We start from the raw sequence: 18,632 nt of genomic DNA, 5'->3' as shown, positions 1-18,632 counted from the left end.
TGCCAAATTTGGGCCCTGATTTATTATTATTACTATTGTGAAACAAGGAACTGTAAAACAAAAAAAATAGAGATGTATGTCATTAAAATTAAAGCATTCAAATATATAGCCAACATGTATGTTTCATATTTAATCACAGCTGGGACTCAGAGCTGGATTGTATTCCTGGCTTTGCTGCTGGCCTACTGGCTGACCCTGGGCAAGTTTCTGTGCCTCAGTTTCCCCATGTGTAAAATGGGGATAATTAGACTGACCTCTTATAAAGCACTTTGGAAATCTATGGCTGAAAAGCGCTAATAAGAGCTAGGCATTTTTACGGTTGTCTTCAAAATAGACTGCCAACCATACTGTGTTTGTATGGAATTATGGATTCCATGTGTTTAGTACTTCTCCAACAATTCCATAGTAAATAAATCAATATCCTTCCCACTAAAAATATGTCCTTTTCCAGTTTCATTGTGTTTTTTTCCCCTTTCTCCATTGGCCGAGAACTGGCATTCTCTGTCTTTGGCAAAGTCTATTACTCTCCACTGAAGCAGTTGGGATAAAGGAATGCTTTTACTTCCCTTCCATTAATTTCTTGCATACGGTGCATATTTTCTGACAATGTGCTTATTTTGGCTAGATCATCCACTGCAGAGAGATTATTTTCACTTACTGTTCCTTCACTTTACTTCTATTATAACACATGGATTTTGCACAGGGCCCGACACTGCAGGGTGCTGAGCGCTCCCTGCTAGGTGTTGAGTGCTTGCAATTCCTATTGACTTCCAGTAGAGTTGAGCAATGGAAATATGTTTTTTGGGAATTCCATTGCTGGCACTGTGACAGTTAAACAGCACTCCCTACTAGAAAATGACTTCAGTGTTATGATCATAGAGGAAGAGAGATCAGAGAATCCTGTGATTGGTGGTCTGTTTATCTTTTTCTCATTAGTAGTGGTCCGTGTGTGCTCTCTCTCAGTCCTTAGACACAGAGTTCACCTCTCACGCTGAACCACCTTCGTAAACATTATTGGTAGGAAACCAAAGCTATGTTAGTTCCCATCACCTCAAATACATTGGTGATTTAGGCTATGTCTACACTATGCAGCTTTTAGCGACATGGCTGTGCCGCTAGAAGGCGTGTAGTGTAGCTGCTGTTTGTTGGCAGGAGAGAGCTCTCCTGCTGACAAAGCGCTGTTCACACTGGCGCTTTTCATTGGTAAAATTTATGTCATTCGGGGTATGTATTTTTTAACACCCCTGAAAAGTTTTGCAGGCAAAGTTCCAATGTAGAGAAAGCCTAAGATGCTGTGAATCCAGATATGCATCCATATTTTCAGGATGGACTCAACAACCTCTGACTTCAGGGTATATGACATCAGAATCCATATCTGAAATTTTAAACTCAAAGTCCTTACTGCTTTGAGCCATGGGAGATGCTGTTCTCTACTTTTCTCTTCTACACTACTGAAAAGGCCCTTTTACAATACTTAATCTTCATGTTATAGCAGTGTGATGAAACGTGCACCCCACAACAGGCAGAGCAGGTTGTTAGACCAATTAACCTAATAAGTAGCACCTGGGGGAGAGCCAGGGACTGAAATGCTAATTGATGATGAAGCCCAGTTGGGCATGGGTAGGCTGAGATTGTATAAAGCCAGCAAGGTAAGACCAGAAGGGGGTTGTAGGGGAAGTAATCTGCAGTTGCTCCTGTGGAGGAAAGAGGTGTTGGGGGTGACTAAGCCTGGCAAGGAGAGAAGGATCAGTCTGCAGGTACTACCTGAGAGGAAGGGGTTTGAGCTGGTAAACTCAGGGGAGGTCCTGAAGGAGTTCAGGGAAGTAGCAACAGGACCTGGGAGCTAGCAGACCATAGCTGTCTGATATAGGGTCCCTGGACTGGAACCCAGAGTAGTGGCAGGACCTGTGTTCCTTTACCAGTCACTGGGAATGAATCACTGGAGCGGCATTGGACTGGAAAGCTGAGTGGAACAGCAAGTGGGCTGCTGATCCAGAGGGACTTTGATATGCTGGAAGGGGAGGACTATAGTGACCTGGCTGGAGGGCTGAGTCCAGAGGAAGGAGCCTGAGTCCATGAGAAAGAGAGACCATGGGGTGAGGAACCAAAAGAAAGGGGTGTTAGTCATGAATGTAGCTAATCCACAGATGTGGCCACAAGGAGGTGCCCCAGGGGTGAGTGTGCCCTGTGACAAGCAGAAATACAGGATATGGAAACCTTACAGGGAGAGTTCTGCAGAATAGACCTGACCCTTTGAGTGCATTTAAACAGGCCTGCTCTGTGTGTGTGTGTGCGCACTGTCTGTCAGAAGGTTTAAGCAAATCAAAACTGTGTGCACAGTAATCCATGATTGACACATTTCACTCTCTTCTTCCTTTGGGAATGCCTGCGATGTTAATTGGAACTGCTTCTACTAAATAAACAAGTCCCCCATATGCAAACCTGTTTGTAAAATTCTAGGTTATCCTTAGGGAAAAGGTTATATTTGTTTGCCAGCACACGTGCAGTGACAAGAATAAAACTTTCAGAAGTGTTGAAGTCCTATTTTCAAAAGTGAATTAGGGATGTCGAAGCCTAAAAGTCAACAGGAGTTAGGTGTCTAAATGCTGAGGTCACTTTTGAAAATGGAATGTATGTTTCTAAACCACTTAGGTGATCCTGAACTTTTACCCAAAAGCCTTTAAAGGCTAGATTGAGGATACTGGATAAGAATGGGATGAGTTGTTGAACAAACTAATGTTCAATATGAATACAGATATCAGAAGCTGGGCTGGAATTTTCAAAAGAGTTTGAGTTGAAGTTCAATGAGAAACTCAAGTGGGCTGCTTTGAAAATCCTACTTCAGTGTTTAACTACCTTCTTTCTTGAAATCCCGTAGATTCTTTCCTTTTTAAAAATACCTTTAACATTAATTTTTATTAAAAATCAAACAAATTTCTTAACATCAAACATACTCAGCTTGTATGGAATTTCCAGTTATGAGAGTCATTACCTCTATATTGGTATTCATTTGTCCTTTATAAAACAAAATATTAATCAAACTTTTTTAAAAAAAGTTCAGGTTTGGTTTCAATATAAAGCAAAGGTGTTCACACCTGTTTACACCTTCATAGTCAAATCATATTTAGAGATGGATCTAAGTGATAAATTTAATATCTCAATATAGAACTAGAGCCAAATTTCCCTGGTTTTGGGGGTGGTTTGGACCTAGGATTCTAGTTGGGCCTTAATTCTCATCTTATTCAACTTACAAGTCAAAATTCCCATTGAAATTAATGGCTCACAACTCTGAATGTGCAGATTTTATGTGCCATTTTCTTGAGGATGATGAGGAGGTGGGGGGAGAAGGCCATTAATGCAGGTGAAGAGTAGAGTGACAAAGCAGCCAGAGAACTTTTTTGTAAATCCCAAAGATGTGTACTAGCACACAATAAGGTCCCAGTTCAGGAAAGCACTTAAGCACATTTGAAGTGGTGTAGTGCTTTCCTGAACTGGGGCCCAAATCCTTAGGGTTACGCTTAGTAAACTCAGTTTAGCCACCTCTCTAGATTCAAAGTGTTTAAGGAAGGGAGGGAGAAAGAGAAGAGGATTACAGGATGCATCCAATCAGCAATAGTGGCAACCCAAAGTTAGTTGGGGGTTAGTTAATGGTGTTTTGGAGTGGGAGCACACCACAGAATTTTAGCAGAACCCGAACTGTGACCCTGGAGAGTCTGTTAAAGGAGTTTCTACAAACTTCTTGGAAAAAGAAGAAAATGCTATTGAACCAACACTCCTCAGTTCTCATGCCACCTCCATTGCCCCAACCCCCACCATTGTACCAGGTTTGACTCAAATGAGGTAATATTACCTTTAATTTATTTTGAACATTTAGATCATCTTTGAAGCCTGGATGGGAGTGGTAATGCATCCAAAGGAATCACAGTTAAGGGCTGCTGGATGGGTTAGAGAGTAAATGGTCTGAGTTGGGGCCCTTGGATTTGAGGGAACAGGGTTATGACTGGAGAAATCTTTCCCAAAGTCTAGGGGTGTTGAATTCTGGACTTGTGGTTTGGGCCCATGTCTAGTCCAAATGTTGTCATCTCTAATGTTTTCCCCATCTTCAGCTGTGTCACGATATAATTTAGACCTTCACGTTTTTGCAGGGGAGAGGGAAAAGAACAAGACTGAGTTGCTGGCTATCAACTAGAATGGTTACTGCACTAGGGGAAATTTGGAAAGCAGTAATAAATTTGAATACTTGATGAAAATAGGAATTCTTCTGGACTGTGTACAAGATATATAAAAAGTCAATGTTGCTTTGTAGGCTTTTCTCTACAGCAGTATTTGTTTTATCTTTTTATGCTTGTTTTCTAGCTGTTAAGTTTTAAAGTTCCAAATATGAATTTATCCCCTTTTTGGTTGATTGTTGGAAAAATATGTTGTCTTTAAATTCAAGACATAGTTTTTCCTGGTTTTTCTAATAAACCATCTCTTCTGGAATAACTGGCAGAGTTATTTTAAGCTATTGGCTTATATTCTTTTTCACTTGGCAGACTTAAAAAATGTAAGTGCTAAAACAAAAGAACTGACCAACTATAGGGTTTTATAAATAAAACTGGCAATGCTCTATTTACTTCAGTGGAACTACACCAGTTTACCCAAGCTGAACATTTGGCCCAGTAACTTTAAAAATACCTCATTTGAAAATTCTTGACTTTTCCATTGACATTATCAACATGGGTCCCAGTTTGCACTAAGTAGGATTGTGGTTTTTGTGATGTAAACATAAAATACAGGAAGATGAATACCAATTCTGCTTAAATAGGATACATTGAACTGATAATATAGCAATATAAGGCTTTAGATCTAACTGAAAATCCACTGAGCAATATGCTCCACCTGAGTGGAGCATTGCTAAAACAAAACACAAATCTTTAACATTCAATACCTATTTGATGAAGGCTTCCCACTAGAAGTCTCAGAAATCCATGTTAAAGCCCAGGTTCACATTTTCTTACTACCTCCTTCATCGTTGGCTTAAGTTTGGTAAATGTGATAGTCTGAGAGAAGGAATTGTTCCTAAGTTTATAAGGTTTCATTATGGATTGCCATGAATTTAGATTTATGACAGCATTAATATTTTCTGACTTGCAGAACAGACTACTCACCACACATATACTGTTGTTTGATCACAAATAGCTGTACAGCATTGGTGGTTTCATAAGACTGAATTCTTTCTGTTCTGGCAACCCAAGAAATTTACCTATAGTTCCTTTCACAGCAACTTTGTTCTAGAGATAAAAACTGAACATTAAGGAGCACAATTAAAGACCGACCATTGACTTAAACTACATCTTATTATTGTTTTAATAGTTGAATGACTGCTCCCCCTGTGTGGCCTACAGTACATAGGTATAACACTGTAATAGCAGCTGTGAAAACAGTCTGCCTTCCCCATGTTTAGATACCTATCTGTGACTAGGGAGTAAAGGGGGAAGTCAAAGCTCCAAGAATGTAATGAGGGTAGAAAATGTACAGTAGGTGCATTTCTTCTAAATTCTGCTAAGAAAAGTTAGTTGACAACTTGTTCTTTTGTTCTGCAAAGTTTATCAACCCAAACTTTCTCGGACAGATTATCTACACTCAAACTTGTTCTTTCTGGTGTAGGCCTTTCCAGTGCTATAACCTTGTAATTAAAGGGTCTGATTCTGCTCCCTCTGAAATTAATGGGATTGGATAGCAACATGAGACATGAAGAACAAGCCCCCTCAGCACCCCAGTGAGAATATTCTGTTCTAAAGTCCATTTGTGAAGTCACCCTTGAATAGGAATCAGTTGGAAGAAATATGGCCTTATGTTTAAATCAACAGAGAGGTTGATGTCTCAAACTAACTGGATGCTTCCAGTGGATTTAGTAGAAGGTTGTCCAGACTTGAAGAGATAAAGATAACCATGAGTAGACTTTTGTCAGAGAAGAGGGAATGTAGTTTCCTAAATAACTAAATATGGGAGAAGGATACATTTTAATTTTATTGCTAGTGATGGTTGTTTGGCTTTCCACGTCAGGTGATGACTCTAATAGAACTCCAAGGCTGTCACAAGTAGAGGACAGGTGTCTTTTAAAGATCAGTCATAACTTTTGCCAGGTCTTCAATGCTCTATTTATTTCAGTCGCTTTATTTGTTGGAGTAGCTGGGTAATGTCATTATTCACTCTTGGAGAAATCAAGACACAGGACTGGGTGTCATTGTGAAATGCCATCAATATGCCAGTTTCCCCAAACAGTGAAAGATATCCATAACATTTTGGAGCCTTTCAGCTGCCTCTGGGACTATCTGAGAAAAATGAACAGATAAGCTTGCTGGGGATCCAGCCCCTGTGGTCTTTTGGGACTTACACAACACATCTGCTTTCTGGCTTCCAGCCAGTTGAAGGGAAATGCTGTTATTCCCCAATTCTCCATCACGCTGATAATGTATTCATTGTCAGAAGGATTTATGCATTCTCTTTGATCTTAATTTGTTAGATTTACAATGTTAGAAACAGCGGTAGTGCAGATAAAAATAATTAATTGTTAGAAAAAGGTGTTGAGCTGTGCCTAGACTCAGGCCATAACACATGAAAAGGTCCCAAGCAAAAATTAAATAAAAAATCAAATAAAAAACCCTAAAGCACTCTGCTCTATTATTTTCACTAATCTAAAATGTCCACAGAACCATTGCCACCTCCCCTCTTGGGTGGCTGTTCTTTCTTCACTCTTCTCACACCCAGGTAACTTTCCTCTGCTTCCCTTCTAGCTGGCTGGACCCCGGTCATTCTCTTCTTCCCTCCATCCTCTTATTACTTATATTACAGTAGCACCTAGAGGCCCCAGCTAAGAGTAGGGCCCCATTGTGCTAGACATTATGCCAATGCTCTGTAAGACACCATCCTGATCCAAAGAGACTATAACCTAAATAGAAAAGACAGACAAAAGGTGGGAAGGAATTAGGTGGAACTAAGAGGTGAAGTAACTTGCCTAGGTCACACAGCAGGTGAGTGTCTGAGTCTGAATGGAAAACTAGGTCTCCTGACTCCCAGTCAACTGCCCTATCTGCTAGAGTGCATTGCCTCCTGGTTCCTTTTTTTTTTATTACCTTTTCTCATTAATATTGTGTTGTGTCAACATTTAGAGTAGTTTTACTGTCAAAAATTGTATAGGTATAAACTTACTCTATACCCTCTAGCATTTGACATTACTTTTATATGTATGTAGAGTTTTCAGTGTAAACTATATGTCAGTTTAAATTGTTTTAAAGAGAGTCCTACTTTTGCTATCTTCTGGTTGTGTTGTCAAATCACCTGACTGGTTCATAGCATTCCTCAAGAACTAGACCAGAAGAAAGTCCAAAATTGCATTTAGTGAGGTAAGCCTACCATTATCTCAGTAACAAAATGGAAAATTGAGTGTCCTCCTGGATAGGCCCTAACATTTTGTTTCTTAATCCATATTCAGAGTCTGGATACTATAGTGAAAGTGGTTTACAATGCTGATTAGGTGAGATTGATTTGCTATATAGGTGGATGGATACCTAGTATGTAAATAGGCTGATGTTTGCTTCATGTGGGGAGGATTTAAACATGCCCATATCACCAAGAACACTCAATGAGCTAATCAGAGCATCATTTGGACAATTAAATCCTACTCTGAGCTGGTGTGCATTAGGGGAAAAAAACATAGGGAGCTACTTCCCGTTACACAGATGGAAGGATCTCTCCACAATGCTGAAGAAAATGCAAGCAGGTGGGCCTGCCTAATGTGCCACCATACCCCAGGGTGCAAAGTCTAAAATTGGTGGCATGTCTAGTCTTCAGCTGGTGACCATATAGGTTAGTTAGGAACATTGCAACATTTCTGATCAGCAGAACAGAAAAGCAAACTCCACAATATGTCCCTCTATCTGTAGGTAAGGTTTCTATAGCAGAATAATCTGTCAGCAGGATCTCTGCTCCTATGCTAGTCAAGGCACAGTTTGTCCTGTTGTGTCCAAATCCATGTTATCATAAACAAGAATCATTAAACTGAATCATTCAGATTTTTAAAATAGAGGAGCTGATTTCAGAGGTTGTGTGCTCACAACTCCAGTATAAGTCAATGGGAACTGCAAGTACTCAGCTCTTCCGAGAATCTGGCTCACAGCTCTTGTGTTTTGAGTGTCAAGGAGTATCTAAATTATGAAATCTTTTGTGTTTTGGATATGGAAAAGTGGCAGAACCAAATTTCTTCATACTTGGCAAAAACAGAACTGCTCTCAATGGAGACCAAGCACGGAAAGTTCTAGTCTGAGAAGATTATTTTTGTCAAAGTTATGACAGGTTTGAACATAGTTTTATACAGAAATCCCTTCTTGGGTTACTGTAGACAGTAACATTATAATGCAAATAGATATCAAAATAAAATTGGAGAAGTTAGATTTATATTCACCAAATTACTAGTAACAACAATTACTAGTAAGCGCCAAAAAACAAGCAAACGAAAAACATAAAAAATCACCTTAGATTTGTCATACAAACAATTTGGATTTTGCCCAAATGCATACACACAGCTTTGGACTTTCTATAACAAGTTGCCAAACATTATTTTCATTTAGATCTCATCCACACAGGGAATTTTGAGTCCAATTTGAATTCCCAATGAAATTCTTTCCATTAGCTTCATAGGACACAGATATCATAGGGTTGGAAGGGACCGGAGCTCAGGAGGTCATTTAGTCCAACCTCTTGCTCAAAGCAGGACCAATCCCAAATTTTTGCCCTGATCCCTAAATGGCCCCCTCAAGGATTGAACTCACAACTCTAGGTTTAGCAGGCCAGTGCTCAAGCCACTGAGCTATCCCTGCCTCCCACTGAGAGTTGGATCAGTTCCTTAGTAAGGACTTCAGAATGATGTCCAGCATTAAACTCATTGCAATAACTAAATTTTTCATTCATTTAAATGCATGTTGGATAAGGCACTGATAAACTATATTTGTATATGGTGCCATATGGACACTACTTTAAGTACACTGAACATACAAAGGCATTGAAAGAGTTTAGGGAAAAGGCTACAATCAAAACTAATTTTTGACTGAACGAGGACAGGAAAACAGAAAAATTACTTAGATCTGAAAGGACATCATAAATCACAAGTTTTAGTTTAATTACTGATTCCTTTAAAACACTTTGAGGATTCTAAACAGATTTTGACTATGTCTGTATTCTTATTGGACTCTGATTCAGGAAAGCATTCCTATTCAGGATAGCATTGAAGCACATTCTTTCTTTCAAGTGTCAAGTACATGATTAAATGTAATCACATGCTTAAACCTTGTCTTGCATAGGGATAGAATTAAACACACATTTAAAGTGATTTCCCAACATGGGGCTTTTACTTGCTTTTTGTGAATATTAGTGTGAGCACTATTTTGTTTTTATGCAAAGCAAATTTTGAGTCTATATCCAAGATTTGAGTAATCTAATCAAGGAAGAGAATGTTACTTTGGTGATGAGCTGCACAATTTGCAAGCAATTGTCAATCACCTGCAAAGAGAAAACAACAAATGTCCCCATCTGTTCATGGATAATTCCTGAACAGAATAGAGATTAATCCATTGAATGTATTGTTCACGTACCTCCATTGAGAGGGACAATGTCTACTGGAAGTAGGGTAAGAATAAATTTCCAGTCAAAATTAGAGACAGCCCTGAAAGAAGTTTGAGATATATGCTGTTCCCATAAATAGAACAGACACATAAATTTCAAGAGAATAAAGAGGTTTCTTCATCTGTATTCATTGAAACTTTTGTTTTAAAAATGGATGTGCATCATGGATCAGATTACACTTTGGGCCACACTTTCACAAATTAGTGCTTAAGGTGCACCAGAAAAAAACTACAGCATTCACAAATATGTAATAGAACATCCAGGTACCTATTTGCATGCACAATTACTATTTTTATTTGCATGTGCATGTACACATAGGATTGCCATGAAGTGATGAGTATTTGTACAAATTCTATGGCAACAATTTATGAGCAATTTTTAAAAAAAAAAAAATAGCCCTTCCTATCACTTGGGTATTCCATATGTGCTACTTAAAAGAACGTTAACCAAAGATTTTTCGGTATGATGATTCTACCTTCAACTTGGGTACCAAGATATCTCTGATCTGGTTCAAAGTCTTGTAGGTCTGTCTTGGGTCAGATAAACTCAAGTGTTTCTTGGGCTTCCTAGGATAGCTAGTCTTCATCAATAGTAAATGAGGTCACAGCCAGACATTCCAGCATATAAAATGAAACCAGATTAAAACAGACACTAGAGAAATATCTGAGGGGTGAATTGCCCCATGCATCTCAATCTGGTGTTAAGGGTGCTACCTCTAAGACCCACCCAACACCATCCCAACAGAGGCCTCTGGCAGCTTCAGTATCTCAGGTAGTAAACCACTTAATCAATCCTGAGTGTCTATACCCTGCATCAGAACTGAACATCAAGTGCTCCAGTGAACTATCATCCCACTTCGCTGAAAAGATCTCACACGTTCAGGCAGCCTTCTCAAATGATTTGTTCTGCTTATGCCCACCAACCAAAAGCCCACTTGCATTCCCAGAGTTCAGTACAGTCAGATATCAAGAAGTTCTTGAAACCATAGGAAAATCCTGATCCGAGAGTCCAACCCATGTCCTTTCTGGCTTGTAAAAGAGTCATGGACAGCAAGTGCCATTTCTGATAGAAAAAGCCAATGCCTCATTCAGAGAAGTAATTTCAACTTCCTTTTTCAAATATGCAATAGTCTGACCATAAGTGAAGAAACCCACCATGGATTCATCAGTTCTAGCTAACTGCTAGCCAGTATCAAACCTCCCATTCTTGAGCAAGTTCATAGGCTAGCAAAAAGCCTACTTTAAGCTCATCTAACTGAAGTTAATATCCTAAACACAGCACAATCTGGATTTAGGCAAGGACATAGAACTAAAACTGCTTTGGATGATCTCCTGTCAATGTCTGCGCTGTATCCACTGATTATCATCCTTCTGAACCTAACTGCAGCATTCAACACTGTTGATCATGAGATACTGCTGTCTCACCTGAGAGAGGTGGCAGGGATCCAGGGTAATGCACTAAAATGGTCTGAATCCTCCCTAGAAGGGAGCACCCAATGAGTAGTGATGCAGACATTAGTTGAATTGGTCAATTGATATGGACTCAAGTGCCAGCAATGTGTAATTGGTACACTGCTCTACCTATCGTTCACCACATGTGACCATACCACTAACACCAAGATGGCCCAGTGCTTGGACAACTTCAGCTATTGGATGAAGAGCAGCTGGCTGAATACGAACCAGAGAAAGAGAAATTATGCTGGTGGTCAGAGGAAAGTATTTGGAAGAACTCTTCCCTATGGTGCAATATCTTTTGGTTAAAGGTGCACACTCAAACTGGGTCTCCTAAGCAATGCAGGCTACCATGAATACATGAGACAGGTTCTCCTCTCCATAATGGCTTTTCCTGGATTTTCAAATCAAATTCAAGGTTTTGGTCCTTCAAGGTGCTCCATGGTCTGGGCCTAGGGAATCTAAAAGACCATCTAAATCTCTGGGATTAAGACCATGGGTTGATAACTCTTCTCCTCCAGCACAATGGAATGCTCTACAATAAGATAAAAAGCTCCATGAGTATGGAAGCCATAACTTTCTCAAGGGCAGGTCTGAGACACTGGAATTTACTCCCGCATGAACTAAGGACCATCACAGACTTCATGAGCGTCCTCTCCAACTGCAAAAGGTGTTTCTTTGACCTTCCCTTCTCTAACATAAATACATAAATGTGTATATTTAAAACAACAAAAGGCTTATCAAAACAAGGATCTATTTAGAATAGACTGCAGCAGACCTAGTGCAACCACATAAGTAGGTACATTCCATCTTCTTTCACTTCTGGGGGAATAAAGCAGAACACGTCTCACCTTTAAATATGTTAGGGAGGGATAGGGTCATAGCTTGGGATTGGAAATACAGGGGAATGAGAGGTGTGCTGTGATGTATTTAAAGTCCTCGGTTACCTTAATTTGGCTCTGTTTAAAGATCCAAGGCAGTGTCCTCCTGCAAACTGAATCACTAAAACTGGATCTTTATCAAACAGGAATAAATCACTCTGGTCCAGATGGGGTGTGAATCAACATTTGATCCACACAAGCATTTTCATCAAAGGCAGAAATGAAAGCTCAGCACAGAAAATTGAGTTTCATAGAAAGTTACTTGTTAAGTTAGCTAAAGATGCAATGACATCACTATCAGTATGCATTATCTGCATTTCTTAAAAGGAAGAGTGATTGATCACTCAGTCACACAATTCAGTTCAAAAATTTGATTCCAAATGGTCTTCAGTATAATTTCAGGTTCTGCTGTTGCCTCAAACTTGAGCAAAGTCAAACTTCTGACCACTAAATATCATGGCGCAACTTCAGGATGTTGTGATGACAAAGTCATGATACAATTATCTAAAGTATTAGCATATCAGATATCTTATGGGTTCAGTTTACATACTCCAGTGCAACTGATACAGGGATGGTTGTGATTTCTCCCTGACCAATTTGTTCAGACCCTTAAGAATTTTGGACCAAATTCTCTAAAAATAAGTTGCACTTCTATGCTTGGACACAGAGAGGTTCAGGTGCTCAGCTGATGGAAATCAGATGCTGATTTGTACCATCTGAGGATCTGGTCCTGAGTGTGTCCAATACAAATTTAAGAGCATATTAATGGATAATTTGTTTGCAAGTACAATGACCTCTTTATGTCCCATTAGCTATTTTGTACTCACAATTGTATATTTTGTGAGCACAATTGTCTCTCTAGTCTGCCTCCACACATTTTTAAAATCATGGTCCTTAATGTCTTATTTTTGGCTAGATTCAATATGCTGAGTTCAGCATGTTTTGAGCAGAATGGAATTCTTTTCCTTGGAGCATGAAGTGAGCACCATAAATGACCTCTGTCATTTACACATTCATGAAATAAAACAAAGGAAAAACATGCTCTTCTGTCCTTACTATGGGGAGCTGCACCTTTTGTTTTTACTCACTTCTTTCAATCTGAGAATTTAACTTCATTTTTTGTTTATGCTTCCAAGTTGTGTTAACGAAGTACTATCAACAAAAAAGTGTGTGGAATTCCTATGTAACAATTTGACTGTACGGTTTACTTCATTATTTGGCTGGGTAAATAAAGCAGTTGGCAAATGGATGGAAGAAAACAGAAAAGAAACATCCAATGAAAAGCACTACCAGTCCAGCAGTATCCAGTATATATTGATACTTGTAAGCATGGTGAAAGAATGAAATTACCAAGCTTCAAAAATCAAAGTACTGTAAGAATTCTATGTATTTTAAAGTAACATTAGAGGCCTGACTTGCTCAAAACCCATTTGAGTAAGGAAACTCAAAGGTCCAACTGAAATTCCACCTTCATCCCATCTGGTTAACTTTTGTATTGGTTTTTAATTCTTATGTATCTTGGATGTTAAGGATTCTTGCCAAGACTGGAAATGTAAATGTAAAATATAACATATACTTCTGCCCCTATTTGAATTCTGGGGGGCTTATATGTTATGTACTACCTACTTTTTAATGTTCTTCTGTCACTAGTTGAACCTGATCTCTGCTTTAAGTAGCTTGACGGACCTAATTTGAAACCTGAGATCCAAACACCCTACATTTTGTGGGTGTTCAGACAAATCCAGATATTGCTAGTAGGCAGAATCTTAGTAAAATGGGATAAGCTAAACCCCATATCCAAACGACCTGGAGCGTTTGTGTACTTGAAATCCAGAAACCAATTTTGCAGCTTGAGCCCCTCCCCTGTATGAACATACTTAACCCAGTAGCTGTTGAACAATGCTAGTATTGAAGTTAATACGAAAAATACATTGGTTTTATCTAAAAAAATTCAACTAGAGAACTAAGAAAATCATGAATGCAGAATACAATGCGTAAAATTCATGCGACTTTTTCAAATGTCAGATCATCATGAGCTACAGCAAATACATATGTATGTAACTGGATATTGAAGCTGACATAAAGAACTAATGTGGATGTGGTGATGAAAGTAGGAGAGACCACTAACAAGTCAAGATCTATTATAACTATAACAAATTTTGTGTTATGCTTTGCACACACCCACTGTCCCCAAAGAAGAGAAGCTGATTTAACTTGTGAAGCAGAAGCTGGCATCCTTGCTAATGGCTAGCCTACTTCTACACCCAGATTCATTATTAAACTGACAAAGCATTGCCTGGGTTTGATGGTCTGCTGACAACACAAGCACGCATGGCTTCTGCAAAGCATCACTGGAGCATTGTCCAGTTTCTGCAGTGCTCTCTCTCTCTCTGAGTGCCAGGAACACATTTATCAAATTATTTGTGATTATCAATGAGCGTGTTGTTTTTGGTTATGCACCAAAAACAAAATGGAACTCTGTCAAGTATTACATACTCTAGTGTATTCCTTAAGATACACTCTTTACTCATAAAACAAAACACCCATCAGAATAAGCTTTCCAATTTATTGCCCATAATGAAACTTTGTGCTGCAAGATATCCTTTGCCTTGTACTGTTACTCTTTTTTTTTTCTTTGAGGCATCACAGAGGCTCTCTATCATTTCCTTGAGGTGTGGTGTGCAGTATCTGTTTATTGCCATGTTGTCATTTGAACACAGTTTGGCCAGGTACCCTTGTACAGGCTTGGGAGTGGGAGGCTCACAGCATTACGTGTATTTCCCCGAAACACACCAGAGTCTGCTAAAAGCAGCAGGCTGAGGATAGATTAATCAAACTACAAAGCAACTTTGTGACTTGCAGTGAGAAAGGCCAGCTTCCTTTCTTAGACTGCTGGTGTGATGTGATATAATTGGCAGTGAGGCAATTCTGGAGAAAACTGCTGAAATGGTGTTAAAAATCTGGCATTTTTTCCACTTTCCCCCTCCTCAGAAAGCATGCATTGTATTTCTAAAGGCAAAATTCAGTCTGTTAACCACAATAACTGTTATTTAATCCTAACCTTGTTATGTAGGTCTGTTCCATCTTCAACTACAGGTCCATTTGTAAAAGCAATTAAGGAAAAAGCTAGAGGTGGGCCAAGCCGTAGACTAGGAAGAGAGAATGCTGGCAAGCAAGTAAGCATCTGAATCCTGAGCTATGTTCTTTTCCACGTTAGGTGAATAACACATTTTTTCACTTCACTTTTTGAGATATGACAACACAAAGTATAAGGAAAAACTATAACAAAAATAAAAACATAAAAGGACCATTTTCTCTGCTCTTCACCTGAAGCCTGACTCCCATTGACTTCAGAGGGCTTTTATTCAGGCTCATGATGAAGTTTAACTGAGTGGAAATAACACAGAGGAAGTAAACTCATTAGTCAATACGTCTTTTCCTCAACTGGGAGAATGGCACTGTAAAAATGGGTGCCTTGTATTTTGGATCTATTGCAGTTGGTTTCATTGGTAGTAAGAATGGCTTTGGAAGAGCCATGTAGGGAACTTTGAGGATGCAGAAGCGCCAATAAATAGACTCAGGTTTCCTTACATTCTAATTTTAATGCTTGATGGGGACACTCCTGTATAAAGCAAAAACTTTATCTCAGTTATGTTTTGTTTGTAATCTTAGGAGTTTAAAAAGACCAAATAGCCAAGTTTGGTACTTTAAAAAAAATTCCTTTCAGGCTGAGACTTTGTGCCTCAACTTTTGGTCTAGGATGGATTTTTATGAGCAATTTATAATCCAAATCAAAATAAGGACTTATAAAGGAAGTGCTGACACAAAGTTAGAATGGGATCCAATAAAAATGCCATCTGGCTTCTGCAGTGTTGAAACCTGTGCAAGGCCCCAATGTTCTTTCTTTCCTGCCCCCCCCTCCCGCCCCCCCGCCGGCCCATAAAAAATGTTTTCTTGGGCCTTACATGCATTTCTATGGTGCCAAAGCTAACCCAAAAATATAGTGATCAAATCTAACCTTTAATGACATGATACAAATTGTGCTACTCCATGTGTTGTGCAACCTTTAATTGTATAATATGCAACATCTTCTTATATTCCAAAGGGCAGCGAACAGCTTTCTGACACAGAAGGATAGGGAGAAAAATAAGAATTTGAGTTTGGTGTCAATGAGTGACAGATGGGATGAGGGAAACAGATTTATTTTAATGCTATCTGCGCTTTAAAAAAAAAAATCAAAATTGGGACTGATCTCCCTGCTTGTTCTCCAAGCAAACATTAGCTGTAGTGCAATGGAGATATATGGGCAGGGAAGTGTCTTTACTAATGATTTGGTCAAGGATACTAAAAAAAAAAGTCTTGTCTCATCAGCATCCAAAAATGAAACCTGCCAAAACATTCTAATTGGGATATTCTCTCTCCCAATTATTTTACTATTTGCCAAGAAGAGCTTTTGAAATATTTGGCAGGGTTTACCATCAGGAGACAAGAAAAGGAAACAGAATGAAGTGGAAAACAACCCCTCTCCCCCGCACCACCACCAAAAAACCACTTGAAAATAGCAGTTCAGGTTATTTGATCCATTTATGAAAAGTTGATAACTCTATAACTCAAGGCCGAGTGCTGCAATCGGGGGGAGGAGGGGAGAAATAGGGATAAATAAAGCAATATGCACGTTAAACTAACCAGCACCTAACTTCAAGCATGTTTCTTGCTAGGGGATCTGCATAAAATACCATAGCACACATGAGGAATAATGCCATTATACATTGAATAAATTACTAGAAGGACACTTTTGCAGTCAGCTGCACAGTTGGTCAAGTATAATCCTCTAAAGAATATACTTGAGAAATATGACCAGCTCAGCCCGGTTTAAATGACATTATCTTGAACTGGTTCAAAATGGTATTTTAAATGAGTCCATAGGCCAGTATGAAGAAAGACTTAGATTTTTAAGAATTAATGACACACAGAACATTTTATTTTGGTATGTACTTACTTGAGAATAATAGGACAAATAACTGGGTTCTATTTACAGTTTTATCACTGATTTCCTGTGTGACTTTGGGCAAGACACAGTTCTGTACCTCAGTTTCCCCATCTATCCAATAGGAATAGCACATCTCTTGAGTACAAGAACCTGAAAAGTATGCCTGATAAGGGTGGTGAGAGGAGAAATTTATTCAGGGTTGGTGTTTTGGTATTCTTAGATGGAAAGTGCTATAGAAGCGCAAATTAAGTGCTTTGCAATATTTGTCAGGTAGTGAATCTGAATGAAGCAATGTATGTACTTGCAATTTGATTAATCTTTGATTTCATTTGCTCTTCTCAAACAATTTATAAGGGAAATTACATGGGATGTGACTTAAATATAAAATTGGCATTAAGGAAGTTGAGCTTAAAGTCAAGGGAAACACAAAACTAGAGTCTCTCTTGTGCCAAACAAAACTGACAGGAAGCATTGAGTTTGCAACTGGCATAGTGTTTCCTCATGGACCCTAAACCAGTGTAGGATTGTCATGGTGTAATTCCAGGGCGGCCTCTTTCTTCCATGCATCCTCTTTCCCCCACCACACACTGTATGTCAAACAGGAGGTAGAAGGGGCAGCACATCTCTGTATCCAACACATCTGTGCTGGCAGGGAACTTCCCTTGCAACAGAAGAATTGTCTGCTGGCCAGTTTCCATTGACTTGCACCTCCTGAGTGGTGTAAGAGGGTCAGAAACTGATTAGTGACTCCAGCTCATGAATTCTTGAACTCAGAACTTGGCAGGGAAAATGGAAGAGGAACTGATTTTTAAAATGTGTTTTAAAATGCATTTATTCATAGCTTTAAAAACTTCAGAGATACTGTGTTACTGAGTTGGGATTTTAAACATATGTTTGGATTTTTTAAAAAAAACAAATTGTAGTTCACCAAAATAAAAAAAAAATGACTGAATCTGACCTTTGATTTGACACGTTGTGTCAGAATTCTGAAATGGAAGAAAAGTGTCTTTCTAATTAGGCCAGAAAGCCCTAGAACTAACGTGCTCCATCACTTGCAGGGAGCTTGAAAAGGCAGAAGCGTGGCCTAGAGTAAGGGTTATCAAACTTTTCCATACCATGATCACCACTTACAAGAAAGATTGCATCATTGATCAGCTTCCCAATTACTTCATTCTTGCTTGGACCACCTCTCTTCCCACTTGCAATCATATAACTTCCCTGTTAGGGTAACCACAATAATTTCTTATATTTGGAGGGAAGATATTATGGAGGGGATGCAAAGTCTTTTAAAATGTCTATTAATATGATTTATTCATCCGTCTGCCATTTGTCATTCTTTGCCAGATGCAGAAAAGAAACCTGCAGTGAAATACAAAAATAGAACTGTTCTCTTCTCCAGTATGGTGTTTAACTGTCTAGCGACCATTCTTTACAACCTGATTTGTGTGCTTCAGCTAGAGATGGGTGTCAGCCACAACCCCATAACCCAACACCAGGAAACAGCAGATTCCGAGCTGAACCTTTCAGCTTGATCCCATCTCTCATATAAGCAGAGAACACATTAACTTTTTAAATGGTCCAGTGCATGTTTCTTCATTTGCCAGTGATGTGCTGTAGGGAGCTCTTGGCAGCTTCTGGGAGCCCTTT

At 39.1% G+C, this 18,632-nt stretch overlaps 1 long non-coding RNA gene across 2 annotated transcripts in view; it reads left to right on the top strand.

Annotated features, from left to right (window-relative positions):
• The first annotated feature begins 1,669 nt into the window (after nt 1-1,669).
• LOC122465569 overlaps nt 1,670-18,632 on the top strand; it is a 35,772-nt gene continuing 18,809 nt past the window's right edge. For both annotated transcript variants that reach the window (XR_006290505.1, XR_006290506.1), the window contains exon 1: nt 1,670-1,757. This is a non-coding gene — a long non-coding RNA (uncharacterized LOC122465569). The remainder of the gene's footprint in view (nt 1,758-18,632) is intronic.

Source organism: Chelonia mydas, chromosome 4 (genome assembly GCF_015237465.2).
Source record: "Chelonia mydas isolate rCheMyd1 chromosome 4, rCheMyd1.pri.v2, whole genome shotgun sequence".
Taxonomy (NCBI): domain Eukaryota; kingdom Metazoa; phylum Chordata; order Testudines; family Cheloniidae; genus Chelonia; species Chelonia mydas.
This window is presented reverse-complemented; position numbering and strand designations above follow the sequence as displayed.